The sequence below is a fragment of the Rhinopithecus bieti genome, unplaced genomic scaffold (genome assembly GCF_001698545.2).
Source record: "Rhinopithecus bieti isolate Rb0 unplaced genomic scaffold, ASM169854v2 scaffold_24498, whole genome shotgun sequence".
NCBI lineage: Eukaryota > Metazoa > Chordata > Mammalia > Primates > Cercopithecidae > Rhinopithecus > Rhinopithecus bieti.
In genome coordinates, this window is record NW_016811130.1 from 25,358 (window position 1) to 42,532 (window position 17,175).

At 38.9% G+C, this 17,175-nt stretch overlaps 1 pseudogene; it reads left to right on the forward strand.

Annotated features, from left to right (window-relative positions):
* The first annotated feature begins 12,237 nt into the window (after window positions 1-12,237).
* On the forward strand, window positions 12,238-14,943 carry LOC108543173 (phosphorylated adapter RNA export protein pseudogene; annotated as a pseudogene).
* The last annotated feature ends 2,232 nt before the right edge of the window (window positions 14,944-17,175 follow it).

A 17,175-nucleotide genomic window follows, 5' to 3' on the forward strand; every position in this document is an offset into this window, starting at 1 on the left:
ATTTGAAAGAGAAATTAGAACTGGACTATAAGATTTGTATGACATGCTAAGTACAGTAGTTTCATTCTGATTATGAAGGTGATTCATAAGGAATTCAAACATGATTAAGACAGATTACCACATGTGTGTTTAGAAAGAACTCTGGGGAGACTAAGGGCTGAATGGGAATGAGGTGTATGTGTAAATCTGCAGCATGACTGGAGGCAGGGAATACAATTAGGAGGCTGTAGCACTGATCCTAGTGGGAGATAGAAGTCAATGCCCAAGTTTCATCTCCAGAGGGGTGATGTGTTGGAATCCTGTGAATGAACGGGATGTCTAGGAGACAGTAAACAAGCAGTATAGAAGAGGGCCAATAAATTAACTCCCAGGATAAATACAATTTAAAAAGACTTGGAAAATAACCCAAATAATCTGCACTTAGTCATGTATGGGGAATAGCAAGAAAATCCATGGTTATGAAAGGCAAGGTGACAAAAGGTTTCAAAAGCAATATTCCATTTCCATAAGCATCCAAGAGAACTTGAAGAGCATTTGATTTCCTCAAGAATCTCTCTAGACCAACAGCTGTTACAAGCCTGGGATCACTTGACTCTGTGTCACTTCCTCCCACCAAGGCCCTGGTCCCTCAAGATGTTCTCCAGAATCATAGTCTCTGAGAGCTGGAAGTGACCCTGGAGACCTCAGAGTAAAAGCCTCAGAGTCTCTTCTAAGTTCTTTCTCCCTCTAACACAGCTACACTTAGGCTCTGTAATCACTGACTTCTGTCTTCTGTCTCTCCTACCCTTGGGGATGCTGACTAGCCAGTCAATTAATGACCAGTCACAGGCTGTGACCTCATTAAAAAGTAGCTAATGAGGCACTCTGTTGTTCAGGGAACACAGTCTACTGAGGTTCCCAGTGGGTTGTTTTGGGGCCTGGAGGGAAAGCTTAGGTGAATAGAAAGGATCATATATGGGAGGGAGGGCTAATGACTCAGGCTGCAGAACCATAGCTTCAAACAAACTCATCTTGACAAGCAGCCACCTTTGCAGCTCAAGTCCTGCTGGCCTGCAGGTAGACAGGAGTAGATCTGGTCCAGAACAGCAGTGATTTTCCTCTGAGCTGTTAGCATGTCTGCTCTGCTGTCCTATTTTGATAAGGACTTCAATTTCTGAAGATTAAGAAGAGGATTTCCTTGCACTGAGTTTTGGTCTCATATCTCTTAACTGCTCATTTACAGAAGTCTCTGGTCTCTGTCTTACAGCCTGTGTCCCCTTATGGCCCATTTGCCATACCACAGGCAAAGTAATTTTTCCAAAATATATACCTGATTGTTTTTTCATGCTGAAAATGCTTAAATTAAGTTACAGAATTCACAAGATAGCATTCAAACACTTCAGCATAGAGGACTTTCAAGATTTGATGCTTACTTACCCCATCAAACTAAACCTCCTGTTCCCAGGTCAAACTGAAGGCCGGGCTGCTATTTCTTGTGGCCCAATAACAAGATGCAGATGAACTGGGGAGGAAGAGAGTTTTTATGAAACTGGTTACAAGGAGAAAGCCTGGAAATTATTGCCCAACCAACTCAAAATTTTCCAGAGCTTATATACTGTCTAAGCCATATATCTACATGTAAGCGTGCATTAATCTAAAGACATTAATGATTAACTTCTTTTAATCTATAACTAAGGCCTGAGTCCTGAAGACCTTCTTCTGGAGCTGAAATAAATTTACTGACTCTAAATGGATCCAGGTGCTGGGGTGATTACACTTATCTTGTCTCCTGCTAAATCCCAGAGGTATGGGAGTTCCTTCAGACCCCTTAATAAACTTGTTTGTGGGCCAGGCATGGTGGCTGACACCTGTAATCCCAGCACTTTGACAGGCCAAGGTGGGCAGATCATGAGCTCAGGAGATTGAGACCATCCTCACTAACACGGTGAAATCCCATCTATAATAAAAAAAAAAAAAAAAAAAAAAAATTAGCTGGGCGTGGTGGCACATGCCTGTAGTCCCAGCTACTGGCGAGACTGAGACAGGAGAATCACTTGAATCCAGGAGGTAGAGCTTGCAGTGAGCCAAGATCAGGCCACAGCACTCCAGCCTGGGAGACAGAGCAAGACTCTGTATCAAAATAAATAAATAAATAAATAAAAATAAACAAACTTGTTTGTGGAGGCCTGGGGAGTTTCTTCAGACTCACAATAAAACTTGTTTAATCCTAAATGGTCTTGTTAAGAATTTCTTCATTATTTTTTCATTCTTTAAGGCCTCGGCAAAACTCTTGGTGAGCAGTTTTTTTTTTTGTTTGTTTGTTTGTTTTTTACGTTCCAGCCTTTGTATAAGGGCACTAGCTTTTAATATTTAACTTAACCACTCAGTCAGTACTGAAACAGTTGTTATGGAGGCCTGCATTAGTGAGAACNTGGCGTGGTGGCACATGCCTGTAGTCCCAGCTACTGGCGAGACTGAGACAGGAGAATCACTTGAATCCAGGAGGTAGAGCTTGCAGTGAGCCAAGATCAGGCCACAGCACTCCAGCCTGGGAGACAGAGCAAGACTCTGTATCAAAATAAATAAATAAATAAATAAAATAAACAAACTTGTTTGTGGAGGCCTGGGGAGTTTCTTCAGACTCACAATAAAACTTGTTTAATCCTAAATGGTCTTGTTAAGAATTTCTTCATTATTTTTTCATTCTTTAAGGCCTCGGCAAAACTCTTGGTGAGCAGTTTTTTTTTTTGTTTGTTTGTTTGTTTTTTACGTTCCAGCCTTTGTATAAGGGCACTAGCTTTTAATATTTAACTTAACCACTCAGTCAGTACTGAAACAGTTGTTATGGAGGCCTGCATTAGTGAGAACTGGCCTGCCACAATCCCCACTGTCAATTTGCACATGATTCCTATCATGCTTGTATATTTACTTATCACAAGAATCATAGGGAGATGGGGCATCATAATCTTTCTGGCTACTTCCTGCTGAGAGGGGGCCATCACTATGGGGCACCGAATGCAATGCTGGAGTGGAAGAAGTCGATTTGTTCCCAATTGCACTCTCTGTTTCCGGGGGTTAGAGGCAGCACCTGCTGAAATATAATAGTGTGCAACAGCAACATACATAAATAGGTTGCTTCTATTTTCTTCTGAGGTTTAAGCTGCCTAGTCTTCAGTTCACAGGGCTTTAAGAAAGCACAGCTTAGTTTCAGTGATTTCCAATTAGGAAAAATGAGGAAAATGGAAAAGAAACAGGAAAAAATGGAAGACATTATTTTGGAGACTTGTAGCCAGAAAAATTATAATTTAATCCAAACTGTACAAAATAATAAAAATTTAAAACATCAGGCAGTACTAGAATTTAACAACTGGTGTACTATAGTTTTGAAACATAATTTTCCTCCAGTTTCCCATTTTTATTGAAAGACAAATCATGGTAGGACTGATTTGTTTTCTTATACTTGGCCTAATTATTTGTATACAGTGCAGCAAGAATAATTATTTTACACATAGTCCTTTTAAATTGGCTTTCATGAAAGTTTGTTCCATAGAAAGAATCTGAGATAAGACCTTTTTAAAGCCAAGCCCAGCTATGAATTTGTACAATCAAATATCTATGAGTTAGGTGAATTCTTCTCCTCTTGAGGTTCTAAGATAACTTGGGGTTCCTGGCCTGTCAGAAAGTGACATTCTTTACTTACCACAGACCAGAAACCCTGTACAGGGACTGTGTACACAAAATATGAGGCCAGTTCCAAGGGCTTTATTGGCTCCATAAGTCAAGTTTAATTCCTTAAAGGAGAGCATACTATTCTAGTCAAAGCCTTGGTAAAATAACCAGTTTCTCCAATTGTGTCTTGTAACAAAAGAAAACATATTCTTATTGCACTTATGCAAATAACTATATTGCCATAAGTTAAGAATACTCACAAATAGTTTCCAAATTCTGGAGAAATCAGAAACAAATATGCTCCAAATTTTGTTCATAGGAGTATAATTTACTTAATTGTTAAAAGCTGTTAATAGCTAAAAAGAAAAGCTCCCTTGACTCTGAAAAGCAAAATAAATGATTAGCAACAATTTAAGCAAACAGTCAAAAAGATCACTTCAGTCTCCTATTAGTTCAGTTTATGCAGTTAATTCCTGTCCTGCTTGATGTTAATGAACATTTTAGCTCTTTAAGAGTCCTGAACATTTTTTCCTCTATTCTGATGTCATAGTCTCCAAATTTATCAGAAACCTGCATTCAAGAGCACCTGTTAAAGCTTTATAGCTGACTAGAAAACCACCTTCTAAAGAGGACCAAAACAAGATAACAATTGTTTGTGGATGACAAAATGTTTTAAGGTAGCCATAGTTAAAGACACAATTGACAAGGAAATGTGTTACCTCTATGGCACACAATAATTTAACATAATTATAATTATTACTGATAATGTATACCAAGATATATCAGACTTATAGGAGTTTCACATGATTTGGAACACATACCAACAACATATTTATAAAACTATAGCACAAAGAAAGCCAAACCCCATTTTCTATTTGGCTATGCTTCCTGTATGATTTTTGGTACTAAATAAACCAAATTTTACTTTTATATTAGTGCATTATTATGTTAACCTCAGTTCTTTTTTTTTTCTCAGTATCTATTTCAGTGGTTATACCTTGTCTTCAAGTATCTACTTTGGTAGACTAAACATAGTGGCATTCATGTACCTACATAAAACTGACCTTTCTGGTAAAATGGAAACTGAATTCCCTATCATTTTGTCCCTGCCATGCCCCGACCACAAGATAATGCTCTTTCTCCATCATTTCTCATCTTAAAAAAGAGGACACCCATCTATTTTGTTGCTTATGCCAGAAGTATGGTTATAGTCCTTGAAACCTTCTTCTTCATCAATTACCACCTACAATATATTTTACCAAGTCTTGTCAATCTCATATTTCAAATATATTCTGAATCTGAACTCTCACCTTTATTGTTACTATCCAAAAATAAACCACAACTATACCAGTCTCCCTCTTTCTACTCTTGCAACTTACAGTACATGCTCTACCCAGCAGCTACCAGCATTTTTAAAAATCACCCTCTTGAATCAAAATGTTTCAATGGATACCTATTTGATATGGTTAGGCTTTGTGTCCTCACCTAAATCTCATCTTGAATTGTCATCCCCAGGTGGTTAGAGTTGGGACCTTGTGGGAAGTGATTGGATTATGGGGGCAGTTTCCACAATGCTGTTCTCAAGGTAGTGAGTAAATGCTCATGAGATCTGATGGTTTCATATATGGTAGCTTTTCCTGCACTGACACATGCTTTCTCTCTCACCTGATGCAATGTAATATGTGCCTGCTTCCCCTTCTGCCATGATTGTAATTAGTCTCTTCTCACACAGCTATAAATAACTTCCTGGGACTGGATAATTTGTTAAGTAAAGAAGTTTAATTGACACAGTTCTGCATGGCTGGGAAGGCCTTCAGAAACTTAAATTGGTGCCAGGAGTGAGGTAATACTATAAAGATACCCAAAAATGTGGAAGCAACTTTGAAACTGGGTAACAGGCAGAGGTTGGAACAGTTTGGAGGGGTCAGAAGAAGACAGGAAGATGTGGGAAAGTTTGGAACGTCCTAGAGTCTTGCAGGACTCAGAAGACAGGAGGATGTGGGAAAGTTTGGAACTTACCTGAGACTTGTTGAATGATTTTGACCAAAATGCTGAGAGTAATGGGGACAATGAAGTCCAGGTTGAAATGGTCTCAGATGGAGATGAGGAACTTATTGGGAACTAGAGTAAAGGTGACTCTTGCTATGCTTTAGCAAAGATCCTGGTGGCATTTTGCTCCTACCCTACAGATTTGTGAAACTTTGGTCTTGACAGAGATGATTTAGGGTGTCTGGCAGAAGAAATTTCTAAGCAGCAGAGTATTCAAGAGATTACAGAACATAAAAGTTTTAAAAAATTGCAAACTGACTCTGTTATAGAAAAGAAAAACTCATTTTCTGGGGGGAAATTCAAGCCAGCTGCCAAAATTTGCATAAGTAACAAGGAGCTGAACATTAGTCACCAAGACAATGGGGAAAATGTCTCCAAGGCATGTCAGAGATCTTGGCAGCAGCCCCTCCCATCACAGGCCTGGAGGCCTACAAGGAAAAAATGGTTTCCTGGGCTGAGCCCAGGGCTCCCCTGCTCTGTGAAGTCTCAAGATTTGGTGCCGTGCATCCCTGCTGCTTCAGCTCCAGCCACTGCTAAAAGGGACCAAGGTACAACTCAGGCTGTTGCTTCAGAGGGTGCAAGCCCCAAGCCTTGGCAGCTTCCACATGGTGTTGGGCCTGTGAGTGCACAGATGTCAACAATTGAGGTTTGGGAACCTCCACCTAGATTTCAAAGGATATTTGGAAATGCCTGACAGTCCAGGCAGAAGTTTATTGCAGGGGTGAAGCCCTTGTGAAAAACCTCTAGTAGGGCAGTGCAAAGGGGAAATGTGGGGTTGGAGCCCCAACACAGGGTCCCCACTGGGGCACTGCTAGTGGATCTGTGAAAAAAGGCCCACAATCTCCAGACCTCAGAATGGTAGATCTGCCAACAGCTTGCACCATGCACCTAGAAAAGCTGCAGACATTCAACACTAGCCTGTGAAAGTAGCCAGGATGGATACTGTACCCTGAAAAGCCACAAGGGTGGAGCTGCCCAAGACTGTGGGAGCCCACTCCTTGCATCTGCATGACCAGGATGTGAGACTGGAGTCAAAGGAGATTATTTTGAAGCTTTAAGATTTAATGGCTGCCCCCACCACCAGACTTCAGACTTGCATGGGGCCTGTAGCCATTTGTTTTGGTCAATTTCTTCCATTTGGAATGGAAGCATTTATACAATGCCTGTATCCCGTTGTGGGTAACTAACTTGCTTTTAAGTTTACAGGTTCATGGGCAGAAGGGACTTGTCTTGTCTCAGATGAGACTTTGGACTTGGAATTTTGAGTTAATGCTGAAATGAGTTAAGGCTTTGGGGGACTGTTGGGAAGGAATGATTGGTTTTGAAATGTAAGGACATAAGATTTGGGAGGGGTTGGGATGGGATGATATGATTAGACTTTGTGCCCCCGCCCAAATCTCATCTTCAATTGTAATCCCCAGGTGTTGAGGGAGAGACCTAGTGGGAGGTGACTGGATCATGGGGGCAGTTTTCCCAATGCTATTCTCGTGATAGTGAGGGAGTTCTCATAAGATGTAATGATTTTATAAATGGCAGTTTCTCCTGGGCTTTTCTCTATTTCTCTCTCTCTTCCCTGCCACCATGTAAGATATGTCTGCTTCCTCTTCCACCATGATTGTAAGTTTCCTGAGGCCTCTCCAGCCATGTGGAACTGTGAGTCAATTAAACCTTTTTCCTCTGTAAATTACCCAGTCTCAGGAAGTTCCTTATAGCAGTGTGAAAATGGACTAATACACTATTTCATACAGTTTAAACTCCAAAATCTTTAACATGCTGAAAAGGAATTCCTCTATGACCTGACCTCTGTCTACCTAGCAAGCCATTTTTCACCTTTCTTTCCCATATTTACAACATTTCAGCAAATATCAGTGTTCTTGTACTTTTGAAATGTACCAAGTTCTTCCTCACCTGGGACTTCTGTGATCTTTTTCAGTCTAGAATGCAATTTTCCTACCTCTTAACCTAGTTGCAAAAATTAGCTTGCACAATATCATCTAAGGAACCCCTAAAATATTATTTTGTTATTATTTGTTTGTTATTCCTTTTTCTTTCCCTCTGGGACAATTTTCACAACTTTTATAAGTATAAGGCCATTTATTTAAATAATACCCAGTACATCTAGAACCTGCTCAAAGCCAAATGCAAGAATAAATACTTTACCTTTTTAAATTAGCTATAAAATTTACAGCAACCCAATTGGTTAAATTGCAATTGTATTGACATTTTTTGAAGACTCCTGTGAAGTTGATAGTTTTCTATTGTCTTTTCATGGTAATAAGTACAGTATTGTAAACTTTCTGAAAACTTTAAACCATTAAATTTTAAGTTTCTTAGTGTTATCTAGAATTCCTAAGCATATTCTTATGAATATTGTAACTATATGTAAGAGTATATTGATGTTTCAAGTAAGTAGGAGAAATAACATATTTTTCAATAAATTATGTTAGGACAATAAGGCTGGCTATTGGAAAAAAACAAACAAACAAACAAACAAACAAAACACCAAACATACCTCCTACCAGATAAATTCCACATTGCAAAAGATTTAAATATTAAACAATGAAAGTAAAGAAGTATTAATAGAAGTAATAAAAGAATATTTTTGTAGACCCAAGTTTGACACCTAAACCCGAGGAATAAAATATTACCAAAAGCAAAGTTAAGAGAGAAATAACAACGTGTTAGGCTATTCTTGGGTTTCTATAAAGAAGTAGATGAGACAGGGTAATTTACAAAGAAAAGGAGTTTAATTGGCTGTTGGTTCTGCAGGCTGTAAAAGCATGATGCTGGCACCTGCTCAACTTCTGGAGAGACCTCAGGGAGCTTTTACCCATGGTCAAAGGTGAAGCAGGAGCAGGCACATTGCATGGCTGGAGCAGACACAAGAGATGGGTGGGGTGGTATCACGCACTTTTAAACAACCAGATCTCATGAGACTTACTCACTATCATGAGAATAGCACAAAGCCCTAAGGAATCCACCCCTGTGACCCAAATACCTCCTACTAGGCCCTACCTCCAACATTGGGGATCATAATTCAACATGTGATTTAGAGGGATTTCAGCATGAGATTTAGAGAAAAATATGAGATTTGAGGGGTTAGGGGAGGAATGATATAGTTGGACAACATCCAAACTATCTTATTCCTCCCCTGACCCCTCAAATCTCATGTTTTTCTCACATCACAAAATACAATTATGCCTTCTCAACAGTTCCCCAAAAGTCTCAATTCATTGTAGCATCACTCACATGTCCAAAGTCTCAAGTACAGAGTCTCATTTGGAGCTGATTTCCTTCCAGCCATGAACCTGTAAAATCAAAACAAGTTATTTACTTTCAAGATACAATGGTGGTACAGGCAATTGGTAAATATTTCCACTCCAAAGGGGTGAAATGGGCCAAAAGGAAGAGGCTACAGGCCCCATGCAAGTCTGAAACCCAGGGGGGCAGTCATTAAATCTTAAAACTCCAAAATAATCTCTTTTGACGCCATGTCCCACATCCAGGGTGCATTGGTGTGAGGGGTGGGCTCCCAAGGCTTTGGGCAGTTCTGTTTCTGTGCTTTTCCAGGTAAAGGATGCAGGATGCTTGTGGATCTATCCTTCTGGGGTCTGGTGGATGGTGGCCCCCTTCCCACAGCTCTGTTAGGGAATTCCCCAGTGAGGACTCTGTGTGGGGCCTCCAATCTCACATTTTCCTTCAACACTTCCCTAGTAGAGGTTCTCTGTGAGGGTTCTACCCCTGCAGCAGGATTCCTGGGTACCCAGGCTTTCTCGTATATCTTCTGAAATCTAGGTGGATGTTGCCAAGTTTCTTTCACTCTTGTACTCTGTTTCTGCCAGCTTAACACCAAATGGAAGCCACCAACCCTTTTGGCCTGTGCCCTTTGGAGTGGTGGCCCAAGGGGTACCTTGGCCCCTTTGAGCCCCAGCTGGAACCAGAGCAGCCTGGATGTGGACAGCAGTATCCTGAGGCTGCACAGGGCAATGAGGCCCTGGTTCTGGCCCCCAAAACCATTCTTCCAGCCTAGGTCTCTGGGCCTATGATGAGAGTGGTTGTCACAGAGGTATTTGAAATGCTTTCAAGACCTTTTCTCATTGTCTTGGTAAATAGCACTTGGCTTCATTTGTAGTTATGCAAATCTCTCTAGCAAATTGTTGCTCCAAAGTCTGCTTGTATTCTTCTCCTGAAAATGGGTTTTTATTTTCTACCACATGGCCAGGCTGTAAGTTTTCCAAACTTTTATATTCTGCTTCTCCTTGACATAAAATTCCAACTTTAAATCATTTATTTGCTCCCATATCTGATCATAGGTTGTTAGATGCAGCCAGATCACATCTGAACATTTTGCTGCTTAGAAATTTCCTCCACCAGATGCCCTAAATTATCACTCTTCAGTTCAAACTTCCACAGATCCCTAGGGCATGAACAGAATGCAGCCAAGATCTTTGCCAAGGCATAACACATGTTACTTTTGCTCCAGTTCCCAATAAGCTTCTCATTTCCATCTGAGACCTCAGCAGCCTGGCCTTCACCATCCATATCACTATTGGCATTTTGGTCACCACCATTTAAGTGGTCTCTAAGAAGTTCCAAACTTTCCCTCATCTTTCTGTCTTTTTTGAGCCCCCTAAACTCCCCAACCTCTGCCCATTACCCAGTTCCAAAGTTGCTTCCATAGTTTCAGGTATCTTTATAGCAATGCCCCACTGCCACTACCAATTTTCTGTGTTAGGCAATTCTTGCACTGCTATAAAGAAATCCCTGAAAGTGGGCAATTTATAAAGAAAAAGTATTTAATTGACTCATGGTTCTGATGGCTGTAAAAGCATGGCACTGGCATCTGCTTGGCTTCTGGGGAGGAAGAACTTGAATCTTACTTTGCTTAATTGTAAAATGAATTTGCTTTTAGCAATTATCTCATCTAAATCCCTCATTGTTGATCAAATTATTCATTTCTGATGGCAATGATTGTGCTTTATGATATTTTATATTTTCATGTCAACAATATATAAAAATTTAAAATTTGAAGGCACTAAGCAAATATAGGAGTCAGCTAAGATCCACTGTAAGACTTGAAAAAAGCAGCATTATGATTGAGATTATGTTTGTGAAATTTTGAAATTACTTTAACAAGGATTAAGAACTTGAAAATGAATCTGCAAGAGACAATTGGAAACAGCTCATTCTACCTGGGAAGAATAGCCTAAGGAAGGAGTCTTTTAAGGCTATTGGGCTCTATCCACAACATAAAAGCCAACACTTCCTTCCTTCAGGGCATGTAAAATGAAATGAAGAGCAAGAATTATGTACTGGAAGTGTTATAGGGTTTTCTACTGAATGGTGTCAGAATTGTCCAACCAAGATGATGGCCAAGATGACATTTGGTAATTGTTATTGTTTTGACCATTGTGTGTCCCCAAGGTCATATTACAAGTAGTTTCATATTGTTCACAATATATGTCACATTTGTGCTCATTAGCAAAGTGAATATCTCGAATGGTTTAGCCACAGAAGTGTCAAAGTGCCAATTGCACCAATAAGAAAAACAGATTAAGTCTATGATGGGTAGGTAAAGGAATCTGGCAGATGATAATGACAGGTTTACATCAACACTGGGCTCGCTTCTCTCCACCAAGCTTTCCAATAGCCATTTCAATAGCTGGGTTTCATTCCAATAGATATGTGAAGAGAGGCAGAGAAGTGTCCCAAACATGAAACTAGTTGTTATTCAATAGTATTTAGCCTTACTTCCTAAGGTCTATGGATATGCTGAGTTTCTGTAGGGCTAGGGTCTTGCAGACCATCCTGATGAAGGTCATTTTCTTCACCTCATTATTTCTCAGGCTGTAGATAATGGGGTTCAACATAAAAGTGCACAGCAGTGTTAGTGACAATCTGATAGCATGCGTTCGTGCTTCTCAGGAGAATTTATTTTGATAGCCTGAAAAGTTCTGGTGAAGTCTTAATGATAGATAGAAAAGAGAGACGAACAAGGAGGATGTGACGGATCAGCGTAGAAGAAGGTTTATGCTTCCCTTTAGCTAATGGGATTCTTGAGGATGGCAGCAGCAATGAGAGTGTAGAACACAAGATCAGTCAAGCAGGGGAGCAATGACCACCAGAATGTTTCCGATGATGGCGTAGATCTCAAAAGCAGTGCTGTGTATGCACAGATCCGCAGCCTCTCAGCACAGGTATGGCTGTCACACAAGAAATTGCGGTTCACCGTTGTTGTGCCACAGAAATGGAAAGCTGAAGAGCCAGCATTGGTGTCTGGCACAGTAGCTACAGGAATAGCCTGGGAATGCCAAGAAAGGCAGTAGCCCAGTTGGCCTGTGTCCTTTGTTCATGATGACTGCGGTAGGTGGCAATAGGGACTGCAGATGGCCACATAGGTGGTCATATGCCATGGTAGCCAGGAGAAGCATTCAGCTACCTCCGAAAGAAGAAAAGAAATACATCTGAGTGGCACAGCGCAAAGGAAGGGAGATGTGTTGTGTCCTGGGCAAGCAGTGCGTCCCCAGCATTTTGGCCACAATGACTAGGTTGAAGCCAATATCCAGGAAAGATAAGTTTCTGAGGAAGGAGTACATGGGGCTGTGTAGCATGGGGTCGGCTAGGGTAACCAGAATGATGAGGCTCTTTCCCATCAAAGTGACCAGGTAGATGGTTAGAAATGTCAGGAAGAGCAATGACTGTATTTCAGTAAGCAGGGAAGAGAAGCTCATGGGGATAAATTCACTTATTTCTGTCCGGTTTCCTGTAGCCATAAGTATAGGCATAAATCCCCAGCTGTGGTCCTGGAGAGGAATTCTTGATTGGAAGTTAGATTTTCAATCTGTTTTTCAGATTTTCTCTTACTGTCAGTGATAGAGGCAAGGTCCGCACCTCAGCTGGAAGAGGAAGAGTCTTGTGTTGGCTAAGAATAAAGACACAATAAAGAGTGGTCAGAGCCTAAGCACTGAAATGAGCCATAGGTCACCTTTCTCCTCTCTTTTCTGTTCCATTTTTTATCTTGTTAGCATATTTACTAAAACAAATCTGATCTTGTTCACACACACTCGTTTTCTTCTGTACCCTTAATTCTTTTGTAATAGGGTTAAGTGAAAGGGATCCTGAGGCAATGGAGTGAAGTAAGATGAGAAAACAGTAGGAAGTTTCTATTTATACCTGTTATATATTGGCCTTCATCAAAGACATATTGTTTTCATCTTCATCTGCTGTCAAAACTATTACTAATCTTTCTGTATGCATTTAGGGACTCCAGTTCCAAAACAATTGACAGGGTATGCAGTGAAAAATTTATATTGTATCATATTTTATTTTGAAATTATTCTAAGTAGAAAAAATAGAGGTGAAGGGATGAGTGAGAATAATGTTTACAGGGTCTGGTTGTTTTAATGCACTTCCCCTCTCACTCAATGTAAGAATTGTAGACTACTTCAAATCACATAATACTTATTCTTTCTTGCCACATCAGACTATGGAAAACAATGTTAGCAGTTTCCTCTTTGGTCCAGCATATCTATAATTGACAACTGATTCTTAGTACCTGCATAATCCACTGGCTCTCAAAATTAATATCTGAGAGGAGTATTATACTACAACTCTGTGGAAAGTGAGTGTGTCCAAGGAGATTCCGACTACATCTCTTTCAAGAACAGGAAAATTGGAAAAAACAAAACAGATTCCCACAAAAAAAAAAAAAAAAATCTATAAAATTATAGGAAACATTACAGTGAAGTTTCAAAGGAAAACATTCATGGATAAAAAGTTATGAAATGAGGTAGAATCTTAAATAATATGAAAGGAAACTCTGTATTTATTCAATTTCTATGGCAGCACTGATGATACAACGATTGATTATTCACTGAAGCTTAAAATGTAATGGAGAAAATATTTAAATAATCAATTATAACACATCACAATGAAAGTCAAAATGCAGAAATATATAGTACCTTAAAGGGGCACAGGAACACATAACATAGTCTTTAAAGGCTTTCTAGGCAACAGAGATCAAAATAAAATTGGCTAAAATATAGGAATAGGCACCGCGGGAAGAGGGTGTTGGAGGCCGGCTACATGGAAGATGGGCAGCTTTCCGACATGACTCAGATTCTGACATAACGGTGGCACCCAGTGACAGGCCGCAGCAAGTGTGGAAAGTGCTAGGCGGGGACAGTGCTTATGAGGGCCTTCCAGAGCAGGGCAACTGCATGTGCACCAGTATCATATTACCGAGTTGTTGAAAGTGTGGATTCAAGTGAAGAGAGTTTTTCTAATTCAGATGATGATAGCTGTCTTTGGAAGTGCAAGTGACAGAAATGTTTTAACCCTCCTCCCAAACCAGAGTCTTTTCAGTTTGGCCAAGAGCAGTCAGAAACCACCTGTTTCTGGAGCAAAGAAGATTAATAATATGTGGGGTGCTGTACTGCAAGAACAGAATTAAGATTCAGTGGCCACTGAACTTGATATCTTGGGAATGGAGGGTGCTATTGACAGAAGCGGACAGTTCGAGACCTACGATTGTTTGCTTGCTAAGAAACTTAAGAGGGAATCTCAAGAGCATATAGAAGGACTAGATGAGAAACTAGCTGAATATATGCATGGTGGTAAAAAAAAAAAAAAAAAAAAAAAAAAAAAAAAAAAATAGGTCATCTCAAAAGGAAATGACCTGTCAAAGACAGGCTAGGAAACAGACTAGAACCAGAAATAAACTATAAAGGTCGATATGAGACCACAAAGGAAGATTCTCAAGAGAAAGTGGCTAATGAAATTTCATTCGGGTTACAGGAACAAAGAAAGATCTGATGGCTCAAGTAGTGAGGATTATTGGGAACAAAAGGCAATTGAACATCTGATGGAAACTGCTGAAGTGGAACAAAATGGCCTCTTTATAATGAATGGTAGTCAAAGAACACTGGGTAGAGTTTTTCTGAATCTCTTGAAAAACACTCCTAGTATGAGCAAGGAACAAATTAAGGATGTTTTCTACATTGAAAACCAAAAGGAATATGAAAATTAAAAAGCTGCTAGGAAAAGGAGAATACAATGAAAAAAATGAAATAAGCTATTAAAAGTCTAAATTTTCAAGATAATGATATATCATGAGAAACTTTTGCAAGTGGCATAAATGAGGCCCTGGTCTCTCTTGATGAGTCACAGGAAGGACATGGAGAAGCCAAGCTGGGTGTAGAGGAAGCCGTTGAAGTTGATCATTCTCATAATTTGGCCGTCTTTTAAGTACATTTTCAATAGTTTGAGGAATAAGCCTTTCTAAAATAACATTTTAATAAACAATTTTTACTAAAATTGCAATGTTTTGCACTGATTGACATGAGAATCTGGAGGAAAGATAATTGTTTTCGTGTTTTAAATAAAAACTAATATATGTGGCAAAAGGAATGCAATTGATAGAAACATTTAAATATATCTCATGTTTGACAAGATACTTAAGAGTATGTAGCATAGGATTTAATTTTTCAATCTGTTGCATGTGCTGATTATTGTATTACTAGCTAATAATCAGTTTTGTCCAGGTCATTATAACATATTATTCAAAAGTTTATTTCCCTTTTCTAATTTATCTTTGCAATAAACTATGCTTTGGCTTTAAAACATTCCATTAAAAGATCAGAATGAGACATATAAATTATTAAACTGTTACAAATGCATTCAAATTTGTTTTTTCTGTGTTCCAAGAACTTAGGCAATTTTAATGAAAAAGACTAAAATTAAAAGAGGTTTATACTGATGACTCTTCCCACTTATTTGTTTGTCCAGAGGTAAATAAATGTCAGTTTTCAAAGATCTATTTGTATTTTTTTAATTTAATTTTATTTTATTTTATTTTATTTGAGATAGAGACTCGATCTGTTGCCCATGCTGGAGTGCAGTGACACAGTCTTGGCTCGCTGCAACTTCTGCCCACCAAGTTTAAGTGATCTCATGCCTCAGCCTCCGAGGTAGCTGGTATCACAGGTGTCCCACCATGTCTGGATAATTTTGTGTTTTAATAGAGACAGGGTTTTGCCATGTTGGCCAGGCTGGTCTAGAACTCCTGGCCTCGGGTGATACACCCGCCTCGACCTCCCAAAGTGCTGGGATTGTAGTCATGAGCCACCACAACTGGTCTATTTGTTCTTAAATTTTGCGTGTTCTTTGACTTATTAATTAACTTGGTCATAAACTAAATGTGATCTACACCTGTGTGTTACCACATACATTTAAAAAATTCCCAGGTCAGGTGTGGTGGCTCACACCTGTAATCTCAACATTTTGAGAGGCTGAGATGGGAGGATCACTTGAGCCCAGGAGTTTGAGATCAACCTGGGCAACATAGCAAGACCCTGCCTCTAATTTAAAAAAAAAAAAAAATTCCCAGTGGTAGCCTGCCTAAGACTGTTTTACCTTATGTTAAGGAAATTGTGTACTTAAAATATTACATGTGCATAAAATTTTAAATTACTCATTTTATTAATGAAAATAAAGGTAGCTTATTTTAGACATTCCAAGAGTTAACTATAGTTTACAAAACATATTAAGCAAAATATGCTTAATACATTAAGGAAAATTTTGTATATTAAGCAAAATGTAAAATTCAGTAATTATAAACTATTCCTTACAAACAACATACTTGAAATCTTTCAGTAGTTCCTGAAAATATGGTCATTGAAGTTGGATCTAAGAGGAAAATGGTTATTGGTTGCTTTTATTTATAAAGAATGCAAAATAAAATTAGATTTTGGGCAGTCCTTAAAAAAATATAGGCACAAACAGGGTGCTATGTGTAATTAGGAAAATATTGTAATGAAAGTGAACTGCAATAGCAAAACAAAATTTTACTGAAAACAGTAAAGCTTGGATTTGACTCTGACTCTGCCTAAAATAGAAAATTTACATGGAAAGGCTTGAAGTGCTCTCCCATAAGATGCAGAAAATGGAGAAATAGATGAAAATGAGATAAAACTTAAAATAAAAGCAGAAAACAATGTAACAAATAATTAATGTCCCTGAAAATCAGCCAAACAAATGGAGCTGGAATAATAAATAGTAAGAAAGATAATGAAGATGTTATTAAGCAAACAGAAATCAATTAGATAATAGCAAGAACTCATGAAGCAACAGGCAAAATCAAAGAATGACTAACAACCCGTGTGCCCCGTGAACAATATGTTTTCAAGAATATATTAAAACATTGCAGAATCTATGCTGAAAAAAATTATTTCTTAAAATAATACTTATCACACTGAAATTGGACTGCTCTGTGGCACTAACAAGTAAATAAAAGAAACAAAATTTATAATTGTGAGGAAAGTATTGGAGATTATAGCAACTGTAATTGCTCAAACTCTCTTTTCTCCCTCTCTCTCTCACACACACATGCACATAAACACACACACACACAAACCTACACAATTTTGAATAAAACAAAAGGATCAATGATATTGGTAAACACAGCATATCAATTAGAAA